The sequence below is a fragment of the Lissotriton vulgaris genome, chromosome 2_1 (assembly GCF_964263255.1).
Source record: "Lissotriton vulgaris chromosome 2_1, aLisVul1.2, whole genome shotgun sequence".
NCBI classification, from domain to species: Eukaryota; Metazoa; Chordata; class Amphibia; order Caudata; family Salamandridae; genus Lissotriton; species Lissotriton vulgaris.
The window spans coordinates 1,186,723,816-1,186,746,870 of record NC_141687.1 but is presented as its reverse complement, the minus strand read 5'-3'; the positions used below and the strand labels follow the sequence as shown (position 1 = coordinate 1,186,746,870).

General features: G+C 43.7%; 14 non-coding genes across 14 annotated transcripts; all 14 read right to left on the bottom strand.

The window, feature by feature from the left end:
- Nucleotides 1-792: 792 nt before the first annotated feature.
- Nucleotides 793-864, bottom strand: TRNAG-CCC (transfer RNA glycine (anticodon CCC)). The gene has a single exon. It is a non-coding gene; the product is annotated as a tRNA-Gly (tRNA).
- Nucleotides 865-2,389: 1,525 nt separating this feature from the next.
- On the bottom strand, nt 2,390-2,461 carry TRNAG-UCC (transfer RNA glycine (anticodon UCC)). The gene has a single exon. It is a non-coding gene; the product is annotated as a tRNA-Gly (tRNA).
- Nucleotides 2,462-3,994: 1,533 nt separating this feature from the next.
- Nucleotides 3,995-4,066, bottom strand: TRNAG-CCC (transfer RNA glycine (anticodon CCC)). Its single transcript has one exon. It is a non-coding gene; the product is annotated as a tRNA-Gly (tRNA).
- A 1,525-nt stretch (nt 4,067-5,591) lies between these two features.
- TRNAG-CCC (transfer RNA glycine (anticodon CCC)) lies at nt 5,592-5,663 on the bottom strand. The gene has a single exon. It is a non-coding gene; the product is annotated as a tRNA-Gly (tRNA).
- A 1,525-nt stretch (nt 5,664-7,188) lies between these two features.
- On the bottom strand, nt 7,189-7,260 carry TRNAG-UCC (transfer RNA glycine (anticodon UCC)). The gene has a single exon. It is a non-coding gene; the product is annotated as a tRNA-Gly (tRNA).
- A 1,525-nt stretch (nt 7,261-8,785) lies between these two features.
- On the bottom strand, nt 8,786-8,857 carry TRNAG-CCC (transfer RNA glycine (anticodon CCC)). The gene has a single exon. It is a non-coding gene; the product is annotated as a tRNA-Gly (tRNA).
- A 1,525-nt stretch (nt 8,858-10,382) lies between these two features.
- TRNAG-UCC (transfer RNA glycine (anticodon UCC)) lies at nt 10,383-10,454 on the bottom strand. The gene has a single exon. It is a non-coding gene; the product is annotated as a tRNA-Gly (tRNA).
- Nucleotides 10,455-11,985: 1,531 nt separating this feature from the next.
- On the bottom strand, nt 11,986-12,057 carry TRNAG-CCC (transfer RNA glycine (anticodon CCC)). Its single transcript has one exon. It is a non-coding gene; the product is annotated as a tRNA-Gly (tRNA).
- Nucleotides 12,058-13,582: 1,525 nt separating this feature from the next.
- Nucleotides 13,583-13,654, bottom strand: TRNAG-CCC (transfer RNA glycine (anticodon CCC)). The gene has a single exon. It is a non-coding gene; the product is annotated as a tRNA-Gly (tRNA).
- Nucleotides 13,655-15,179: 1,525 nt separating this feature from the next.
- TRNAG-UCC (transfer RNA glycine (anticodon UCC)) lies at nt 15,180-15,251 on the bottom strand. Its single transcript has one exon. It is a non-coding gene; the product is annotated as a tRNA-Gly (tRNA).
- Nucleotides 15,252-16,786: 1,535 nt separating this feature from the next.
- On the bottom strand, nt 16,787-16,858 carry TRNAG-CCC (transfer RNA glycine (anticodon CCC)). Its single transcript has one exon. It is a non-coding gene; the product is annotated as a tRNA-Gly (tRNA).
- A 1,525-nt stretch (nt 16,859-18,383) lies between these two features.
- On the bottom strand, nt 18,384-18,455 carry TRNAG-UCC (transfer RNA glycine (anticodon UCC)). Its single transcript has one exon. It is a non-coding gene; the product is annotated as a tRNA-Gly (tRNA).
- Nucleotides 18,456-19,980: 1,525 nt separating this feature from the next.
- TRNAG-CCC (transfer RNA glycine (anticodon CCC)) lies at nt 19,981-20,052 on the bottom strand. Its single transcript has one exon. It is a non-coding gene; the product is annotated as a tRNA-Gly (tRNA).
- Nucleotides 20,053-21,577: 1,525 nt separating this feature from the next.
- Nucleotides 21,578-21,649, bottom strand: TRNAG-UCC (transfer RNA glycine (anticodon UCC)). The gene has a single exon. It is a non-coding gene; the product is annotated as a tRNA-Gly (tRNA).
- Nucleotides 21,650-23,055: the final 1,406 nt, after the last annotated feature.

The window sequence follows — 23,055 nt, the reverse complement described above, 5'->3', positions numbered from 1 at the left end:
AAAAACTTCATCTTCCCCTCTCACAATCAGTCATAACTGAAAGTCAGACACTCTTAGGCACTAGCCGTTTCAGACCTTTATCAAGACAGCAGGTCTTGAACCCTCTCTCTCTCTCTCTCTGTGATCCTAGCACTAGCATGCTCAGGATTTGGCTTTACCTGGGAGCCAGAGATCTACCCGGTGAGGGCTTGCCCGGTGTGAGGCTTTTGAGCGTTTGGGAGCGTTTGGGAGCGTTGTGGACGTTGGACAGGAAACTCTGCGAATTTGAAGCATCCAACATTCCTGCTGCAGTGAGCGGCTCTTTCCATGGACATCTGCCTCTAGGATTCCTCTCAACTTGCCTTCTGATAAAACATTTTGGGAGCAGCAATTACCTTCGACAGCTACAAGGTGGCTCTACATTCTGGTAAGTGCACAAGTATGCACAAAATGTTAGGGACTTTTGCCAGATTTATCGGTGGATCTTGCATATTTTTTTCAGAGGCTAGATATTGCCTAGAAATGCTTTTTAACATAGAGATGTTGGAGTTATAATGTCTGGTGGGGCCTCACCCCTTCCATTGTTTGCCCACTGTAACATATTTATTACCAGCACATGTGAGTTGTGACTCTGCTTTATAAAACTTATCATATATTAGGACAATGAATGTATCAGAAGGTGCGATTGAGATGTTTGCCTATGTATTTGTTTATTTTTTTATATATGGCTGATTAATCTGTACATGAAATTTCCATTTTGTGACATGTTGCATTAAAATATATCCTGCTTGCAGAATATATTAGCATTTTCACTGCGTTGGCCGGGAATCGAACCCGGGTCAACTGCTTGGGAAGCAGCTATGCTCACCACTATACCACCAACGCCCTCCGATGTGTGTGCTCTCGGTTCTAAATATTACGTTGCCGAAATCAATGACTATCTTGCAACAGCTTCAATGGTGCATTTGGTTTAGATACCAACATGAGAAGTAGTAGAACGTTTTTTGCAGAGGGTAAGGAACTGGGGATTGAAACCAAGGACAAAGTTGTGCAGAAGAGAAGAAATGAAAAGCAACAGTACAAATAGTAGAAATCAGCATATATAGGCAGCATGGGAAGCAAAGCAGGGAAGAGAAAGAGAGAACATTCCATGAAATGCCCAGGAGATAGATAAGAGCAGAAAAAAAGGGAAGAATGAAATTCAAAGCATGCCCAGAAAGTTGTGTGAAGCTCCCACCAGTCATTTATGGTTATAGTTGTGTGTCTTTGCTTTCAAAGTACAGGGTTGATCCTTTCACGAACACTCTTGTATTACACAGACATAGATAGTTGAGAAGTCTTTTTTCACATAGCTGGCACAAGCTTGCGCTTTTCCTTTCTGGCAGTGTGGAAATGACAGCTTGGTCCTTGGAAGGAAAATCAAGCAAAATTAGCAGAGGATGGTTTCGATCCATCGACCTCTGGGTTATGGGCCCAGCACGCTTCCGCTGCGCCACTCTGCTCGTTTGTGAAAGTGTTCTCTTTATGCAGATGAGGAGGCATTCATAGGAGTGAAGTGGGATTGGTCGGGCTCTCACCTCATTTGCCTAATTATATCGCAAGGCATGCTGGGTGCAGAAAATCTTCATCTTCCCCTCTCACAATCAGTCATAACTGAAAGTCCAGACACTCTTAGGCACTAGCCGTTTCAGGCCTTTATCAAGACAGCAGCTCTCCGACGCTCTCTGTCTCTCTCTCTGTGATCCTAGTGCTAGCATGCTCAGGATTTGGCTTTACCTGGGAGCCAGAGATCTACCCGGTGAGGGCTTGCCCGGTGTAAGGCTTTTGAGCGTTTGGGAGCGTTCGGTACATGAGAGGACGTTGGACTGGAAACTGTGTAAATTTGAAGCATCCAACTTTCCTGCTGCAGTCGGAGGATCTTTCCATGGACATCTGCCTTTTGGATTCCTCTAAACTTGCCCTCTGATGAAACATTTTTTGAGCTGCAGTTACCTCCGACGTCTACAAGGTGGCGCTACATTCAGGTGAGGGCACAAGTATGCACAAAATGTTGGCGACTTTTGCCAGATTTATCGATGGATCTTGCATATTGTTTTCAGAGGCTAGATATTGCCTAGGAAATGCTTTTTAACATAGAGATGCTGGAGTTATAATGTGTGGTCGGGCCTCAGCCCTTTCATTGTCTGCCCACTGTAAATATTTTTTATCAGCACATGTGAGTGGTGACTCTGCTTTATGAAACTTATCATATATTAGGACAATGAATATAGCAGAAGGGGCGATTGAGATGCTTGCCTACATATTTGTTTATTTTTTATATAACGGCTGATTAATCTGTTCATTATATTTCCATTTTGTGACATGTTGCATTAAAATATATCCTGCTTGCAGAATATATTAGTATTTGTACTGCGTTGGCCGGGAATCGAACCCGGGTCAACTGCTTGGAAGGCAGCTATGCTCACCACTATACCACCAACGCCCTCTGATCTGTGTGCTCTCGGTTCTAAACATTAGGACCCTGAGTTCAATGACTATCTTGCACCAGCTTGAATGGTGCATTTGGTTTAGATACCAACATGAAAAGCAATAGAAAGTTTTTTGCAGAGGGTAAGGAACTGGGATTGAAACCAAGGACAAAGCTGTGCAGAAGAGAAGAATGGAAAGCTGCATTACAAATAATAGATAAGAATATATAGAGGCAGCATGGGAAGCAAAACAGGGAAGAGAAATGCAGAACATTCAATTAATTGCCCAGGAGATAGATAAGAGCAGAACAAAAAGGGAAGAATGAAATTCAAAGCCTGCCCATAAAAGTGTTTGAAGGTCCCACCAGTCATTTATGCTTATTATTGTGTGTCTTTACTTTCAAAGTACAGGGTGGATCCTTTGACGATCCCTCTCTTGTATTTCAGCAGACACAGATATTTGAGAAGTCTTTTCTCACATAGCTGGCACAAGCTTGTGCTTTTCCTTGCTGTCAGCGTGGAAAAGACAGCTTGGTCCTTGGAAGGAAAATCAAGCAAAATTAGCAGAGAATGGTTTCGATCCATCGACCTCTGGGTTATGGGCCCAGCACGCTTCCGCTGCGCCACTCTGCTCTGTAGTGAAAGTGTTCTTTTTATGCAGATAGGGAGCATTAAGCAGAGTAGCGTGGGATTGGTCCGGCTCTCACCTCATTTGCATAAGTATATTGCAAGGCATGCTGGGTGCAGAAAAACTTCATCTTCCCCTCTCACAATCAGTCATAACTGAAAGTCAGACACTCTTAGGCACTAGCCGTTTCAGACCTTTATCAAGACAGCAGGTCTTGAACCCTCTCTCTCTCTCTCTCTCTCTCTCTGTGATCCTAGCACTAGCATGCTCAGGATTTGGCTTTACCTGGGAGCCAGAGATCTACCCGGTGAGGGCTTGCCCGGTGTGAGGCTTTTGAGCGTTTGGGAGCGTTCGGGACGTGAGTGGACGTTGGACAGGAAACTCTGCGAATTTGAAGCATCCAACATTCCTGCTGCAGTGAGCGGCTCTTTCCATGGACATCTGCCTCTAGGATTCCTCTCAACTTGCCTTCTGATAAAACATTTTGGGAGCAGCAATTACCTTCGACAGCTACAAGGTGGCTCTACATTCTGGTAAGTGCACAAGTATGCACAAAATGTTAGGGACTTTTGCCAGATTTATCGGTGGATCTTGCATATTTTTTTCAGAGGCTAGATATTGCCTAGAAATGCTTTTTAACATAGAGATGTTGGAGTTATAATGTCTGGTGGGGCCTCACCCCTTCCATTGTTTGCCCACTGTAACATATTTATTACCAGCACATGTGAGTTGTGACTCTGCTTTATAAAACTTATCATATATTAGGACAATGAATGTATCAGAAGGTGCGATTGAGATGTTTGCCTATGTATTTGTTTATTTTTTTATATATGGCTGATTAATCTGTACATGAAATTTCCATTTTGTGACATGTTGCATTAAAATATATCCTGCTTGCAGAATATATAAGCATTTTCACTGCGTTGGCCGGGAATCGAACCCGGGTCAACTACTTGGGAAGCAGCTATGCTCACCACTATACCACCAACGCCCTCTGATGTGTGTGCTCTCGGTTCTAAATATTACGTTGCCGAAATCAATGACTATCTTGCAACAGCTTCAATGGTGCATTTGGTTTAGATACCAACATGAGAAGTAGTAGAACGTTTTTTGCAGAGGGTAAGGAACTAGGGATTGAAACCAAGGACAAAGTTGTGCAGAAGAGAAGAAATGAAAAGCAACAGTACAAATAGTAGAAATCAGCATATATAGGCAGCATAGGAAGCAAAGCAGGGAAGAGAAAGAGAGAACATTCCATGAAATGCCCAGGAGATAGATAAGAGCAGAAAAAAAGGGAAGAATGCAATTCAAAGCATGCCCAGAAAGTTGTGTGAAGCTCCCACCAGTCATTTATGGTTATAGTTGTGTGTCTTTGCTTTCAAAGTACAGGGTTGATCCTTTCACGAACACTCTTGTATTACACAGACATAGATAGTTGAGAAGTCTTTTTTCACATAGCTGGCACAAGCTTGCGCTTTTCCTTTCTGGCAGTGTGGAAATGACAGCTTGGTCCTTGGAAGGAAAATCAAGCAAAATTAGCAGAGGATGGTTTCGATCCATCAACCTCTGGGTTATGGGCCCAGCACGCTTCCGCTGCGCCACTCTGCTCGTTTGTGAAAGTGTTCTCTTTATGCAGATGAGGAGGCATTCATAGGAGTGAAGTGGGATTGGTCGGGCTCTCACCTCATTTGCCTAATTATATCGCAAGGCATGCTGGGTGCAGAAAATCTTCATCTTCCCCTCTCACAATCAGTCATAACTGAAAGTCCAGACCCTCTTAGGCACTAGCCGTTTCAGGCCTTTATCAAGACAGCAGCTCTCCGACGCTCTCTGTCTCTCTCTCTGTGATCCTAGTGCTAGCATGCTCAGGATTTGGCTTTACCTGGGAGCCAGAGATCTACCCGGTGAGGGCTTGCCCGGTGTAAGGCTTTTGAGCGTTTGGGAGCGTTCGGTACATGAGAGGACGTTGGACTGGAAACTGTGTAAATTTGAAGCATCCAACCTTCCTGCTGCAGTCGGAGGATCTTTCCATGGACATCTGCCTTTTGGATTCCTCTAAACTTGCCCTCTGATGAAACATTTTTTGAGCTGCAGTTACCTCCGACGTCTACAAGGTGGCGCTACATTCAGGTGAGGGCACAAGTATGCACAAAATGTTGGCGACTTTTGCCAGATTTATCGATGGATCTTGCATATTGTTTTCAGAGGCTAGATATTGCCTAGGAAATGCTTTTTAACATAGAGATGCTGGAGTTATAATGTGTGGTCGGGCCTCAGCCCTTTCATTGTCTGCCCACTGTAAATATTTTTTATCAGCACATGTGAGTTGTGACTCTGCTTTATAAAACTTATCATATATTAGGACAATGAATGTATCAGAAGGTGCGATTGAGATGTTTGCCTATGTATTTGTTTATTTTTTTATATATGGCTGATTAATCTGTACATGAAATTTCCATTTTGTGACATGTTGCATTAAAATATATCCTGCTTGCAGAATATATTAGCATTTTCACTGCGTTGGCCGGGAATCGAACCCGGGTCAACTGCTTGGGAAGCAGCTATGCTCACCACTATACCACCAACGCCCTCCGATGTGTGTGCTCTCGGTTCTAAATATTACGTTGCCGAAATCAATGACTATCTTGCAACAGCTTCAATGGTGCATTTGGTTTAGATACCAACATGAGAAGTAGTAGAACGTTTTTTGCAGAGGGTAAGGAACTGGGGATTGAAACCAAGGACAAAGTTGTGCAGAAGAGAAGAAATGAAAAGCAACAGTACAAATAGTAGAAATCAGCATATATAGGCAGCATGGGAAGCAAAGCAGGGAAGAGAAAGAGAGAACATTCCATGAAATGCCCAGGAGATAGATAAGAGCAGAAAAAAAGGGAAGAATGAAATTCAAAGCATGCCCAGAAAGTTGTGTGAAGCTCCCACCAGTCATTTATGGTTATAGTTGTGTGTCTTTGCTTTCAAAGTACAGGGTTGATCCTTTCACGAACACTCTTGTATTACACAGACATAGATAGTTGAGAAGTCTTTTTTCACATAGCTGGCACAAGCTTGCGCTTTTCCTTTCTGGCAGTGTGGAAATGACAGCTTGGTCCTTGGAAGGAAAATCAAGCAAAATTAGCAGAGGATGGTTTCGATCCATCGACCTCTGGGTTATGGGCCCAGCACGCTTCCGCTGCGCCACTCTGCTCGTTTGTGAAAGTGTTCTCTTTATGCAGATGAGGAGGCATTCATAGGAGTGAAGTGGGATTGGTCGGGCTCTCACCTCATTTGCCTAATTATATCGCAAGGCATGCTGGGTGCAGAAAATCTTCATCTTCCCCTCTCACAATCAGTCATAACTGAAAGTCCAGACCCTCTTAGGCACTAGCCGTTTCAGGCCTTTATCAAGACAGCAGCTCTCCGACGCTCTCTGTCTCTCTCTCTGTGATCCTAGTGCTAGCATGCTCAGGATTTGGCTTTACCTGGGAGCCAGAGATCTACCCGGTGAGGGCTTGCCCGGTGTAAGGCTTTTGAGCGTTTGGGAGCGTTCGGTACATGAGAGGACGTTGGACTGGAAACTGTGTAAATTTGAAGCATCCAACCTTCCTGCTGCAGTCGGAGGATCTTTCCATGGACATCTGCCTTTTGGATTCCTCTAAACTTGCCCTCTGATGAAACATTTTTTGAGCTGCAGTTACCTCCGACGTCTACAAGGTGGCGCTACATTCAGGTGAGGGCACAAGTATGCACAAAATGTTGGCGACTTTTGCCAGATTTATCGATGGATCTTGCATATTGTTTTCAGAGGCTAGATATTGCCTAGGAAATGCTTTTTAACATAGAGATGCTGGAGTTATAATGTGTGGTCGGGCCTCAGCCCTTTCATTGTCTGCCCACTGTAAATATTTTTTATCAGCACATGTGAGTGGTGACTCTGCTTTATGAAACTTATCATATATTAGGACAATGAATATAGCAGAAGGGGCGATTGAGATGCTTGCCTACATATTTGTTTATTTTTTATATAACGGCTGATTAATCTGTTCATTATATTTCCATTTTGTGACATGTTGCATTAAAATATATCCTGCTTGCAGAATATATTAGTATTTGTACTGCGTTGGCCGGGAATCGAACCCGGGTCAACTGCTTGGAAGGCAGCTATGCTCACCACTATACCACCAACGCCCTCTGATCTGTGTGCTCTCGGTTCTAAACATTAGGACCCTGAGTTCAATGACTATCTTGCACCAGCTTGAATGGTGCATTTGGTTTAGATACCAACATGAAAAGCAATAGAAAGTTTTTTGCAGAGGGTAAGGAACTGGGATTGAAACCAAGGACAAAGCTGTGCAGAAGAGAAGAATGGAAAGCTGCATTACAAATAATAGATAAGAATATATAGAGGCAGCATGGGAAGCAAAACAGGGAAGAGAAATGCAGAACATTCAATTAATTGCCCAGGAGATAGATAAGAGCAGAACAAAAAGGGAAGAATGAAATTCAAAGCCTGCCCATAAAAGTGTTTGAAGGTCCCACCAGTCATTTATGCTTATTATTGTGTGTCTTTACTTTCAAAGTACAGGGTGGATCCTTTGACGATCCCTCTCTTGTATTTCAGCAGACACAGATATTTGAGAAGTCTTTTCTCACATAGCTGGCACAAGCTTGTGCTTTTCCTTGCTGTCAGCGTGGAAAAGACAGCTTGGTCCTTGGAAGGAAAATCAAGCAAAATTAGCAGAGAATGGTTTCGATCCATCGACCTCTGGGTTATGGGCCCAGCACGCTTCCGCTGCGCCACTCTGCTCTGTAGTGAAAGTGTTCTTTTTATGCAGATAGGGAGCATTAAGCAGAGTAGCGTGGGATTGGTCCGGCTCTCACCTCATTTGCATAAGTATATTGCAAGGCATGCTGGGTGCAGAAAAACTTCATCTTCCCCTCTCACAATCAGTCATAACTGAAAGTCAGACACTCTTAGGCACTAGCCGTTTCAGACCTTTATCAAGACAGCAGGTCTTGAACCCTCTCTCTCTCTCTCTCTGTGATCCTAGCACTAGCATGCTCAGGATTTGGCTTTACCTGGGAGCCAGAGATCTACCCGGTGAGGGCTTGCCCGGTGTGAGGCTTTTGAGCGTTTGGGAGCGTTTGGGAGCGTTGTGGACGTTGGACAGGAAACTCTGCGAATTTGAAGCATCCAACATTCCTGCTGCAGTGAGCGGCTCTTTCCATGGACATCTGCCTCTAGGATTCCTCTCAACTTGCCTTCTGATAAAACATTTTGGGAGCAGCAATTACCTTCGACAGCTACAAGGTGGCTCTACATTCTGGTAAGTGCACAAGTATGCACAAAATGTTAGGGACTTTTGCCAGATTTATCGGTGGATCTTGCATATTTTTTTCAGAGGCTAGATATTGCCTAGAAATGCTTTTTAACATAGAGATGTTGGAGTTATAATGTCTGGTGGGGCCTCACCCCTTCCATTGTTTGCCCACTGTAACATATTTATTACCAGCACATGTGAGTTGTGACTCTGCTTTATAAAACTTATCATATATTAGGACAATGAATGTATCAGAAGGTGCGATTGAGATGTTTGCCTATGTATTTGTTTATTTTTTTATATATGGCTGATTAATCTGTACATGAAATTTCCATTTTGTGACATGTTGCATTAAAATATATCCTGCTTGCAGAATATATTAGCATTTTCACTGCGTTGGCCGGGAATCGAACCCGGGTCAACTGCTTGGGAAGCAGCTATGCTCACCACTATACCACCAACGCCCTCCGATGTGTGTGCTCTCGGTTCTAAATATTACGTTGCCGAAATCAATGACTATCTTGCAACAGCTTCAATGGTGCATTTGGTTTAGATACCAACATGAGAAGTAGTAGAACGTTTTTTGCAGAGGGTAAGGAACTGGGGATTGAAACCAAGGACAAAGTTGTGCAGAAGAGAAGAAATGAAAAGCAACAGTACAAATAGTAGAAATCAGCATATATAGGCAGCATGGGAAGCAAAGCAGGGAAGAGAAAGAGAGAACATTCCATGAAATGCCCAGGAGATAGATAAGAGCAGAAAAAAAGGGAAGAATGAAATTCAAAGCATGCCCAGAAAGTTGTGTGAAGCTCCCACCAGTCATTTATGGTTATAGTTGTGTGTCTTTGCTTTCAAAGTACAGGGTTGATCCTTTCACGAACACTCTTGTATTACACAGACATAGATAGTTGAGAAGTCTTTTTTCACATAGCTGGCACAAGCTTGCGCTTTTCCTTTCTGGCAGTGTGGAAATGACAGCTTGGTCCTTGGAAGGAAAATCAAGCAAAATTAGCAGAGGATGGTTTCGATCCATCGACCTCTGGGTTATGGGCCCAGCACGCTTCCGCTGCGCCACTCTGCTCGTTTGTGAAAGTGTTCTCTTTATGCAGATGAGGAGGCATTCATAGGAGTGAAGTGGGATTGGTCGGGCTCTCACCTCATTTGCCTAATTATATCGCAAGGCATGCTGGGTGCAGAAAATCTTCATCTTCCCCTCTCACAATCAGTCATAACTGAAAGTCCAGACACTCTTAGGCACTAGCCGTTTCAGGCCTTTATCAAGACAGCAGCTCTCCGACGCTCTCTGTCTCTCTCTCTGTGATCCTAGTGCTAGCATGCTCAGGATTTGGCTTTACCTGGGAGCCAGAGATCTACCCGGTGAGGGCTTGCCCGGTGTAAGGCTTTTGAGCGTTTGGGAGCGTTCGGTACATGAGAGGACGTTGGACTGGAAACTGTGTAAATTTGAAGCATCCAACTTTCCTGCTGCAGTCGGAGGATCTTTCCATGGACATCTGCCTTTTGGATTCCTCTAAACTTGCCCTCTGATGAAACATTTTTTGAGCTGCAGTTACCTCCGACGTCTACAAGGTGGCGCTACATTCAGGTGAGGGCACAAGTATGCACAAAATGTTGGCGACTTTTGCCAGATTTATCGATGGATCTTGCATATTGTTTTCAGAGGCTAGATATTGCCTAGGAAATGCTTTTTAACATAGAGATGCTGGAGTTATAATGTGTGGTCGGGCCTCAGCCCTTTCATTGTCTGCCCACTGTAAATATTTTTTATCAGCACATGTGAGTGGTGACTCTGCTTTATGAAACTTATCATATATTAGGACAATGAATATAGCAGAAGGGGCGATTGAGATGCTTGCCTACATATTTGTTTATTTTTTATATAACGGCTGATTAATCTGTTCATTATATTTCCATTTTGTGACATGTTGCATTAAAATATATCCTGCTTGCAGAATATATTAGTATTTGTACTGCGTTGGCCGGGAATCGAACCCGGGTCAACTGCTTGGAAGGCAGCTATGCTCACCACTATACCACCAACGCCCTCTGATCTGTGTGCTCTCGGTTCTAAACATTAGGACCCTGAGTTCAATGACTATCTTGCACCAGCTTGAATGGTGCATTTGGTTTAGATACCAACATGAAAAGCAATAGAAAGTTTTTTGCAGAGGGTAAGGAACTGGGATTGAAACCAAGGACAAAGCTGTGCAGAAGAGAAGAATGGAAAGCTGCATTACAAATAATAGATAAGAATATATAGAGGCAGCATGGGAAGCAAAACAGGGAAGAGAAATGCAGAACATTCAATTAATTGCCCAGGAGATAGATAAGAGCAGAACAAAAAGGGAAGAATGAAATTCAAAGCCTGCCCATAAAAGTGTTTGAAGGTCCCACCAGTCATTTATGCTTATTATTGTGTGTCTTTACTTTCAAAGTACAGGGTGGATCCTTTGACGATCCCTCTCTTGTATTTCAGCAGACACAGATATTTGAGAAGTCTTTTCTCACATAGCTGGCACAAGCTTGTGCTTTTCCTTGCTGTCAGCGTGGAAAAGACAGCTTGGTCCTTGGAAGGAAAATCAAGCAAAATTAGCAGAGAATGGTTTCGATCCATCGACCTCTGGGTTATGGGCCCAGCACGCTTCCGCTGCGCCACTCTGCTCTGTAGTGAAAGTGTTCTTTTTATGCAGATAGGGAGCATTAAGCAGAGTAGCGTGGGATTGGTCCGGCTCTCACCTCATTTGCATAAGTATATTGCAAGGCATGCTGGGTGCAGAAAAACTTCATCTTCCCCTCTCACAATCAGTCATAACTGAAAGTCAGACACTCTTAGGCACTAGCCGTTTCAGACCTTTATCAAGACAGCAGGTCTTGAACCCTCTCTCTCTCTCTCTCTCTCTCTGTGATCCTAGCACTAGCATGCTCAGGATTTGGCTTTACCTGGGAGCCAGAGATCTACCCGGTGAGGGCTTGCCCGGTGTGAGGCTTTTGAGCGTTTGGGAGCGTTCGGGACGTGAGTGGACGTTGGACAGGAAACTCTGCGAATTTGAAGCATCCAACATTCCTGCTGCAGTGAGCGGCTCTTTCCATGGACATCTGCCTCTAGGATTCCTCTCAACTTGCCTTCTGATAAAACATTTTGGGAGCAGCAATTACCTTCGACAGCTACAAGGTGGCTCTACATTCTGGTAAGTGCACAAGTATGCACAAAATGTTAGGGACTTTTGCCAGATTTATCGGTGGATCTTGCATATTTTTTTCAGAGGCTAGATATTGCCTAGAAATGCTTTTTAACATAGAGATGTTGGAGTTATAATGTCTGGTGGGGCCTCACCCCTTCCATTGTTTGCCCACTGTAACATATTTATTACCAGCACATGTGAGTTGTGACTCTGCTTTATAAAACTTATCATATATTAGGACAATGAATGTATCAGAAGGTGCGATTGAGATGTTTGCCTATGTATTTGTTTATTTTTTTATATATGGCTGATTAATCTGTACATGAAATTTCCATTTTGTGACATGTTGCATTAAAATATATCCTGCTTGCAGAATATATAAGCATTTTCACTGCGTTGGCCGGGAATCGAACCCGGGTCAACTGCTTGGGAAGCAGCTATGCTCACCACTATACCACCAACGCCCTCTGATGTGTGTGCTCTCGGTTCTAAATATTACGTTGCCGAAATCAATGACTATCTTGCAACAGCTTCAATGGTGCATTTGGTTTAGATACCAACATGAGAAGTAGTAGAACGTTTTTTGCAGAGGGTAAGGAACTAGGGATTGAAACCAAGGACAAAGTTGTGCAGAAGAGAAGAAATGAAAAGCAACAGTACAAATAGTAGAAATCAGCATATATAGGCAGCATAGGAAGCAAAGCAGGGAAGAGAAAGAGAGAACATTCCATGAAATGCCCAGGAGATAGATAAGAGCAGAAAAAAAGGGAAGAATGCAATTCAAAGCATGCCCAGAAAGTTGTGTGAAGCTCCCACCAGTCATTTATGGTTATAGTTGTGTGTCTTTGCTTTCAAAGTACAGGGTTGATCCTTTCACGAACACTCTTGTATTACACAGACATAGATAGTTGAGAAGTCTTTTTTCACATAGCTGGCACAAGCTTGCGCTTTTCCTTTCTGGCAGTGTGGAAATGACAGCTTGGTCCTTGGAAGGAAAATCAAGCAAAATTAGCAGAGGATGGTTTCGATCCATCGACCTCTGGGTTATGGGCCCAGCACGCTTCCGCTGCGCCACTCTGCTCGTTTGTGAAAGTGTTCTCTTTATGCAGATGAGGAGGCATTCATAGGAGTGAAGTGGGATTGGTCGGGCTCTCACCTCATTTGCCTAATTATATCGCAAGGCATGCTGGGTGCAGAAAATCTTCATCTTCCCCTCTCACAATCAGTCATAACTGAAAGTCCAGACCCTCTTAGGCACTAGCCGTTTCAGGCCTTTATCAAGACAGCAGCTCTCCGACGCTCTCTGTCTCTCTCTCTGTGATCCTAGTGCTAGCATGCTCAGGATTTGGCTTTACCTGGGAGCCAGAGATCTACCCGGTGAGGGCTTGCCCGGTGTAAGGCTTTTGAGCGTTTGGGAGCGTTCGGTACATGAGAGGACGTTGGACTGGAAACTGTGTAAATTTGAAGCATCCAACCTTCCTGCTGCAGTCGGAGGATCTTTCCATGGACATCTGCCTTTTGGATTCCTCTAAACTTGCCCTCTGATGAAACATTTTTTGAGCTGCAGTTACCTCCGACGTCTACAAGGTGGCGCTACATTCAGGTGAGGGCACAAGTATGCACAAAATGTTGGCGACTTTTGCCAGATTTATCGATGGATCTTGCATATTGTTTTCAGAGGCTAGATATTGCCTAGGAAATGCTTTTTAACATAGAGATGCTGGAGTTATAATGTGTGGTCGGGCCTCAGCCCTTTCATTGTCTGCCCACTGTAAATATTTTTTATCAGCACATGTGAGTTGTGACTCTGCTTTATAAAACTTATCATATATTAGGACAATGAATGTATCAGAAGGTGCGATTGAGATGTTTGCCTATGTATTTGTTTATTTTTTTATATATGGCTGATTAATCTGTACATGAAATTTCCATTTTGTGACATGTTGCATTAAAATATATCCTGCTTGCAGAATATATTAGCATTTTCACTGCGTTGGCCGGGAATCGAACCCGGGTCAACTGCTTGGGAAGCAGCTATGCTCACCACTATACCACCAACGCCCTCCGATGTGTGTGCTCTCGGTTCTAAATATTACGTTGCCGAAATCAATGACTATCTTGCAACAGCTTCAATGGTGCATTTGGTTTAGATACCAACATGAGAAGTAGTAGAACGTTTTTTGCAGAGGGTAAGGAACTGGGGATTGAAACCAAGGACAAAGTTGTGCAGAAGAGAAGAAATGAAAAGCAACAGTACAAATAGTAGAAATCAGCATATATAGGCAGCATGGGAAGCAAAGCAGGGAAGAGAAAGAGAGAACATTCCATGAAATGCCCAGGAGATAGATAAGAGCAGAAAAAAAGGGAAGAATGAAATTCAAAGCATGCCCAGAAAGTTGTGTGAAGCTCCCACCAGTCATTTATGGTTATAGTTGTGTGTCTTTGCTTTCAAAGTACAGGGTTGATCCTTTCACGAACACTCTTGTATTACACAGACATAGATAGTTGAGAAGTCTTTTTTCACATAGCTGGCACAAGCTTGCGCTTTTCCTTTCTGGCAGTGTGGAAATGACAGCTTGGTCCTTGGAAGGAAAATCAAGCAAAATTAGCAGAGGATGGTTTCGATCCATCGACCTCTGGGTTATGGGCCCAGCACGCTTCCGCTGCACCACTCTGCTCGTTTGTGAAAGTGTTCTCTTTATGCAGATGAGGAGGCATTCATAGGAGTGAAGTGGGATTGGTCGGGCTCTCACCTCATTTGCCTAATTATGTCGCAAGGCATGCTGGGTGCAGAAAATCTTCATCTTCCCCTCTCACAATCAGTCATAACTGAAAGTCCAGACCCTCTTAGGCACTAGCCGTTTCAGGCCTTTATCAAGACAGCAGCTCTCCGACGCTCTCTGTCTCTCTCTCTGTGATCCTAGTGCTAGCATGCTCAGGATTTGGCTTTACCTGGGAGCCAGAGATCTACGCGGTGAGGGCTTGCCCGGTGTAAGGCTTTTGAGCGTTTGGGAGCGTTCGGTACATGAGAGGACGTTGGACTGGAAACTGTGTAAATTTGAAGCATCCAACCTTCCTGCTGCAGTCGGAGGATCTTTCCATGGACATCTGCCTTTTGGATTCCTCTAAACTTGCCCTCTGATGAAACATTTTTTGAGCTGCAGTTACCTCCGACGTCTACAAGGTGGCGCTACATTCAGGTGAGGGCACAAGTATGCACAAAATGTTGGCGACTTTTGCCAGATTTATCGATGGATCTTGCATATTGTTTTCAGAGGCTAGATATTGCCTAGGAAATGCTTTTTAACATAGAGATGCTGGAGTTATAATGTGTGGTCGGGCCTCAGCCCTTTCATTGTCTGCCCACTGTAAATATTTTTTATCAGCACATGTGAGTGGTGACTCTGCTTTATGAAACTTATCATATATTAGGACAATGAATATAGCAGAAGGGGCGATTGAGATGCTTGCCTACATATTTGTTTATTTTTTATATAACGGCTGATTAATCTGTTCATTATATTTCCATTTTGTGACATGTTGCATTAAAATATATCCTGCTTGCAGAATATATTAGTATTTGTACTGCGTTGGCCGGGAATCGAACCCGGGTCAACTGCTTGGAAGGCAGCTATGCTCACCACTATACCACCAACGCCCTCTGATCTGTGTGCTCTCGGTTCTAAACATTAGGACCCTGAGTTCAATGACTATCTTGCACCAGCTTGAATGGTGCATTTGGTTTAGATACCAACATGAAAAGTAATAGAAAGTTTTTTGCAGAGGGTAAGGAACTGGGATTGAAACCAAGGACAAAGCTGTGCAGAAGAGAAGAATGGAAAGCTGCATTACAAATAATAGATAAGAATATATAGAGGCAGCATGGGAAGCAAAACAGGGAAGAGAAATGCAGAACATTCAATTAATTGCCCAGGAGATAGATAAGAGCAGAACAAAAAGGGAAGAATGAAATTCAAAGCCTGCCCATAAAAGTGTTTGAAGGTCCCACCAGTCATTTATGCTTATTATTGTGTGTCTTTACTTTCAAAGTACAGGGTGGATCCTTTGACGATCCCTCTCTTGTATTTCAGCAGACACAGATATTTGAGAAGTCTTTTCTCACATAGCTGGCACAAGCTTGTGCTTTTCCTTGCTGTCAGCGTGGAAAAGACAGCTTGGTCCTTGGAAGGAAAATCAAGCAAAATTAGCAGAGAATGGTTTCGATCCATCGACCTCTGGGTTATGGGCCCAGCACGCTTCCGCTGCGCCACTCTGCTCTGCAGTGAAAGTGTTCTTTTTATGCAGATAGGGAGCATTAAGCAGAGTAGCGTGGGATTGGTCCGGCTCTCACCTCATTTGCATAAGTATATTGCAAGGCATGCTGGGTGCAGAAAAACTTCATCTTCCCCTCTCACAATCAGTCATAACTGAAAGTCAGACACTCTTAGGCACTAGCCGTTTCAGACCTTTATCAAGACAGCAGGTCTTGAACCCTCTCTCTCTCTCTCTCTCTCTCTCTCTGTGATCCTAGCACTAGCATGCTCAGGATTTGGCTTTACCTGGGAGCCAGAGATCTACCCGGTGAGGGCTTGCCCGGTGTGAGGCTTTTGAGCGTTTGGGAGCGTTCGGGACGTGAGTGGACGTTGGACAGGAAACTCTGCGAATTTGAAGCATCCAACATTCCTGCTGCAGTGAGCGGCTCTTTCCATGGACATCTGCCTCTAGGATTCCTCTCAACTTGCCTTCTGATAAAACATTTTGGGAGCAGCAATTACCTTCGACAGCTACAAGGTGGCTCTACATTCTGGTAAGTGCACAAGTATGCACAAAATGTTAGGGACTTTTGCCAGATTTATCGGTGGATCTTGCATATTTTTTTCAGAGGCTAGATATTGCCTAGAAATGCTTTTTAACATAGAGATGTTGGAGTTATAATGTCTGGTGGGGCCTCACCCCTTCCATTGTTTGCCCACTGTAACATATTTATTACCAGCACATGTGAGTTGTGACTCTGCTTTATAAAACTTATCATATATTAGGACAATGAATGTATCAGAAGGTGCGATTGAGATGTTTGCCTATGTATTTGTTTATTTTTTTATATATGGCTGATTAATCTGTACATGAAATTTCCATTTTGTGACATGTTGCATTAAAATATATCCTGCTTGCAGAATATATAAGCATTTTCACTGCGTTGGCCGGGAATCGAACCCGGGTCAACTGCTTGGGAAGCAGCTATGCTCACCACTATACCACCAACACCCTCTGATGTGTGTGCTCTCGGTTCTAAATATTACGTTGCCGAAATCAATGACTATCTTGCAACAGCTTCAATGGTGCATTTGGTTTAGATACCAACATGAGAAGTAGTAGAACGTTTTTTGCAGAGGGTAAGGAACTGGGGATTGAAACCAAGGACAAAGTTGTGCAGAAGAGAAGAAATGAAAAGCAACAGTACAAATAGTAGAAATCAGCATATATAGGCAGCATGGGAAGCAAAGCAGGGAAGAGAAAGAGAGAACATTCCATGAAATGCCCAGGAGATAGATAAGAGCAGAAAAAAAGGGAAGAATGAAATTCAAAGCATGCCCAGAAAGTTGTGTGAAGCTCCCACCAGTCATTTATGGTTATAGTTGTGTGTCTTTGCTTTCAAAGTACAGGGTTGATCCTTTCACGAACACTCTTGTATTACACAGACATAGATAGTTGAGAAGTCTTTTTTCACATAGCTGGCACAAGCTTGCGCTTTTCCTTTCTGGCAGTGTGGAAATGACAGCTTTATCCTTGGAAGGAAAATCAAGCAAAATTAGCAGAGGATGGTTTCGATCCATCGACCTCTGGGTTATGGGCCCAGCACGCTTCCGCTGCGCCACTCTGCTCGTTTGTGAAAGTGTTCTCTTTATGCAGATGAGGAGGCATTCATAGGAGTGAAGTGGGATTGGTCGGGCTCCCACCTCATTTGCCTAATTATATCGCAAGGCATGCTGGGTGCAGAAAATCTTCATCTTCCCCTCTCACAATCAGTCATAACTGAAAGTCCAGACCCTCTTAGGCACTAGCCGTTTCAGGCCTTTATCAAGACAGCAGCTCTCCGACGCTCTCTGTCTCTCTCTCTGTGATCCTAGTGCTAGCATGCTCAGGATTTGGCTTTACCTGGGAGCCAGAGATCTACCCGGTGAGGGCTTGCCCGGTGTAAGGCTTTTGAGCGTTTGGGAGCGTTCGGTACATGAGAGGACGTTGGACTGGAAACTGTGTAAATTTGAAGCATCCAACCTTCCTGCTGCAGTCGGAGGATCTTTCCATGGACATCTGCCTTTTGGATTCCTCTAAACTTGCCCTCTGATGAAACATTTTTTGAGCTGCAGTTACCTCCGACGTCTACAAGGTGGCGCTACATTCAGGTGAGGGCACAAGTGTGCACAAAATGTTGGCGACTTTTGCCAGATTTATCGATGGATCTTGCATATTGTTTTCAGAGGCTAGATATTGCCTAGGAAATGCTTTTTAACATAGAGATGCTGGAGTTATAATGTGTGGTCGGGCCTCAGCCCTTTCATTGTCTGCCCACTGTAAATATTTTTTATCAGCACATGTGAGTGGTGACTCTGCTTTATGAAACTTATCATATATTAGGACAATGAATATAGCAGAAGGGGCGATTGAGATGCTTGCCTACATATTTGTTTATTTTTTATATAACGGCTGATTAATCTGTTCCTTATATTTCCATTTTGTGACATGTTGCATTAAAATATATCCTGCTTGCAGAATATATTAGTATTTGTACTGCGTTGGCCGGGAATCGAACCCGGGTCAACTGCTTGGAAGGCAGCTATGCTCACCACTATACCACCAACGCCCTCTGATCTGTGTGCTCTCGGTTCTAAACATTAGGACCCTGAGTTCAATGACTATCTTGCACCAGCTTGAATGGTGCATTTGGTTTAGATACCAACATGAAAAGCAATAGAAAGTTTTTTGCAGAGGGTAAGGAACTGGGATTGAAACCAAGGACAAAGCTGTGCAGAAGAGAAGAATGGAAAGCTGCATTACAAATAATAGATAAGAATATATAGAGGCAGCATGGGAAGCAAAACAGGGAAGAGAAATACAGAACATTCAATTAATTGCCCAGGAGATAGATAAGAGCAGAACAAAAAGGGAAGAATGAAATTCAAAGCCTGCCCATAAAAGTGTTTGAAGGTCCCACCAGTCATTTATGCTTATTATTGTGTGTCTTTACTTTCAAAGTACAGGGTGGATCCTTTGACGATCCCTCTCTTGTATTTCAGCAGACACAGATATTTGAGAAGTCTTTTCTCACATAGCTGGCACAAGCTTGTGCTTTTCCTTGCTGTCAGCGTGGAAAAGACAGCTTGGTCCTTGGAAGGAAAATCAAGCAAAATTAGCAGAGGATGGTTTCGATCCATCGACTTCTGGGTTATGGGCCCAGCACGCTTCCGCTGCGCCACTCTGCTCTGTTGTGAAAGTGTTCTTTTTATGCAGATAGAGAGCATTAAGCAGAGTAGCGTGGGATTGGTCCGGCTCTCACCTCATTTGCATAAGTATATTGCAAGGCATGCTGGGTGCAGAAAAACTTCATCTTCCCCTCTCACAATCAGTCATAACTGAAAGTCAGACACTCTTAGGCACTAGCCGTTTCAGACCTTTATCAAGACAGCAGGTCTTGAACCCTCTCTCTCTCTCTCTCTGTGATCCTAGCACTAGCATGCTCAGGATTTGGCTTTACCTGGGAGCCAGAGATCTACCCGGTGAGGGCTTGCCCGGTGTGAGGCTTTTGAGCGTTTGGGAGCGTTTGGGAGCGTTGTGGACGTTGGACAGGAAACTCTGCGAATTTGAAGCATCCAACATTCCTGCTGCAGTGAGCGGCTCTTTCCATGGACATCTGCCTCTAGGATTCCTCTCAACTTGCCTTCTGATAAAACATTTTGGGAGCAGCAATTACCTTCGACAGCTACAAGGTGGCTCTACATTCTGGTAAGTGCACAAGTATGCACAAAATGTTAGGGACTTTTGCCAGATTTATCGGTGGATCTTGCATATTTTTTTCAGAGGCTAGATATTGCCTAGAAATGCTTTTTAACATAGAGATGTTGGAGTTATAATGTCTGGTGGGGCCTCACCCCTTCCATTGTTTGCCCACTGTAACATATTTATTACCAGCACATGTGAGTTGTGACTCTGCTTTATAAAACTTATCATATATTAGGACAATGAATGTATCAGAAGGTGCGATTGAGATGTTTGCCTATGTATTTGTTTATTTTTTTATATATGGCTGATTAATCTGTACATGAAATTTCCATTTTGTGACATGTTGCATTAAAATATATCCTGCTTGCAGAATATATTAGCATTTTCACTGCGTTGGCCGGGAATCGAACCCGGGTCAACTGCTTGGGAAGCAGCTATGCTCACCACTATACCACCAACGCCCTCCGATGTGTGTGCTCTCGGTTCTAAATATTACGTTGCCGAAATCAATGACTATCTTGCAACAGCTTCAATGGTGCATTTGGTTTAGATACCAACATGAGAAGTAGTAGAACGTTTTTTGCAGAGGGTAAGGAACTGGGGATTGAAACCAAGGACAAAGTTGTGCAGAAGAGAAGAAATGAAAAGCAACAGTACAAATAGTAGAAATCAGCATATATAGGCAGCATGGGAAGCAAAGCAGGGAAGAGAAAGAGAGAACATTCCATGAAATGCCCAGGAGATAGATAAGAGCAGAAAAAAAGGGAAGAATGAAATTCAAAGCATGCCCAGAAAGTTGTGTGAAGCTCCCACCAGTCATTTATGGTTATAGTTGTGTGTCTTTGCTTTCAAAGTACAGGGTTGATCCTTTCACGAACACTCTTGTATTACACAGACATAGATAGTTGAGAAGTCTTTTTTCACATAGCTGGCACAAGCTTGCGCTTTTCCTTTCTGGCAGTGTGGAAATGACAGCTTGGTCCTTGGAAGGAAAATCAAGCAAAATTAGCAGAGGATGGTTTCGATCCATCGACCTCTGGGTTATGGGCCCAGCACGCTTCCGCTGCGCCACTCTGCTCGTTTGTGAAAGTGTTCTCTTTATGCAGATGAGGAGGCATTCATAGGAGTGAAGTGGGATTGGTCGGGCTCTCACCTCATTTGCCTAATTATATCGCAAGGCATGCTGGGTGCAGAAAATCTTCATCTTCCCCTCTCACAATCAGTCATAACTGAAAGTCCAGACCCTCTTAGGCACTAGCCGTTTCAGGCCTTTATCAAGACAGCAGCTCTCCGACGCTCTCTGTCTCTCTCTCTGTGATCCTAGTGCTAGCATGCTCAGGATTTGGCTTTACCTGGGAGCCAGAGATCTACCCGGTGAGGGCTTGCCCGGTGTAAGGCTTTTGAGCGTTTGGGAGCGTTCGGTACATGAGAGGACGTTGGACTGGAAACTGTGTAAATTTGAAGCATCCAACCTTCCTGCTGCAGTCGGAGGATCTTTCCATGGACATCTGCCTTTTGGATTCCTCTAAACTTGCCCTCTGATGAAACATTTTTTGAGCTGCAGTTACCTCCGACGTCTACAAGGTGGCGCTACATTCAGGTGAGGGCACAAGTATGCACAAAATGTTGGCGACTTTTGCCAGATTTATCGATGGATCTTGCATATTGTTTTCAGAGGCTAGATATTGCCTAGGAAATGCTTTTTAACATAGAGATGCTGGAGTTATAATGTGTGGTCGGGCCTCAGCCCTTTCATTGTCTGCCCACTGTAAATATTTTTTATCAGCACATGTGAGTGGTGACTCTGCTTTATGAAACTTATCATATATTAGGACAATGAATATAGCAGAAGGGGCGATTGAGATGCTTGCCTACATATTTGTTTATTTTTTATATAACGGCTGATTAATCTGTTCATTATATTTCCATTTTGTGACATGTTGCATTAAAATATATCCTGCTTGCAGAATATATTAGTATTTGTACTGCGTTGGCCGGGAATCGAACCCGGGTCAACTGCTTGGAAGGCAGCTATGCTCACCACTATACCACCAACGCCCTCTGATCTGTGTGCTCTCGGTTCTAAACATTAGGACCCTGAGTTCAATGACTATCTTGCACCAGCTTGAATGGTGCATTTGGTTTAGATACCAACATGAAAAGCAATAGAAAGTTTTTTGCAGAGGGTAAGGAACTGGGATTGAAACCAAGGACAAAGCTGTGCAGAAGAGAAGAATGGAAAGCTGCATTACAAATAATAGATAAGAATATATAGAGGCAGCATGGGAAGCAAAACAGGGAAGAGAAATGCAGAACATTCAATTAATTGCCCAGGAGATAGATAAGAGCAGAACAAAAAGGGAAGAATGAAATTCAAAGCCTGCCCATAAAAGTGTTTGAAGGTCCCACCAGTCATTTATGCTTATTATTGTGTGTCTTTACTTTCAAAGTACAGGGTGGATCCTTTGACGATCCCTCTCTTGTATTTAAGCAGACACAGATATTTGAGAAGTCTTTTCTCACATAGCTGGCACAAGCTTGTGCTTTTCCTTGCTGTCAGCGTGGAAAAGACAGCTTGGTCCTTGGAAGGAAAATCAAGCAAAATTAGCAGAGAATGGTTTCGATCCATCGACCTCTGGGTTATGGGCCCAGCACGCTTCCGCTGCGCCACTCTGCTCTGTAGTGAAAGTGTTCTTTTTATGCAGATAGGGAGCATTAAGCAGAGTAGCGTGGGATTGGTCCGGCTCTCACCTCATTTGCATAAGTATATTGCAAGGCATGCTGGGTGCAGAAAAACTTCATCTTCCCCTCTCACAATCAGTCATAACTGAAAGTCAGACACTCTTAGGCACTAGCCGTTTCAGACCTTTATCAAGACAGCAGGTCTTGAACCCTCTCTCTCTCTCTCTCTCTCTCTCTGTGATCCTAGCACTAGCATGCTCAGGATTTGGCTTTACCTGGGAGCCAGAGATCTACCCGGTGAGGGCTTGCCCGGTGTGAGGCTTTTGAGCGTTTGGGAGCGTTCGGGACGTGAGTGGACGTTGGACAGGAAACTCTGCGAATTTGAAGCATCCAACATTCCTGCTGCAGTGAGCGGCTCTTTCCATGGACATCTGCCTCTAGGATTCCTCTCAACTTGCCTTCTGATAAAACATTTTGGGAGCAGCAATTACCTTCGACAGCTACAAGGTGGCTCTACATTCTGGTAAGTGCACAAGTATGCACAAAATGTTAGGGACTTTTGCCAGATTTATCGGTGGATCTTGCATATTTTTTTCAGAGGCTAGATATTGCCTAGAAATGCTTTTTAACATAGAGATGTTGGAGTTATAATGTCTGGTGGGGCCTCACCCCTTCCATTGTTTGCCCACTGTAACATATTTATTACCAGCACATGTGAGTTGTGACTCTGCTTTATAAAACTTATCATATATTAGGACAATGAATGTATCAGAAGGTGCGAT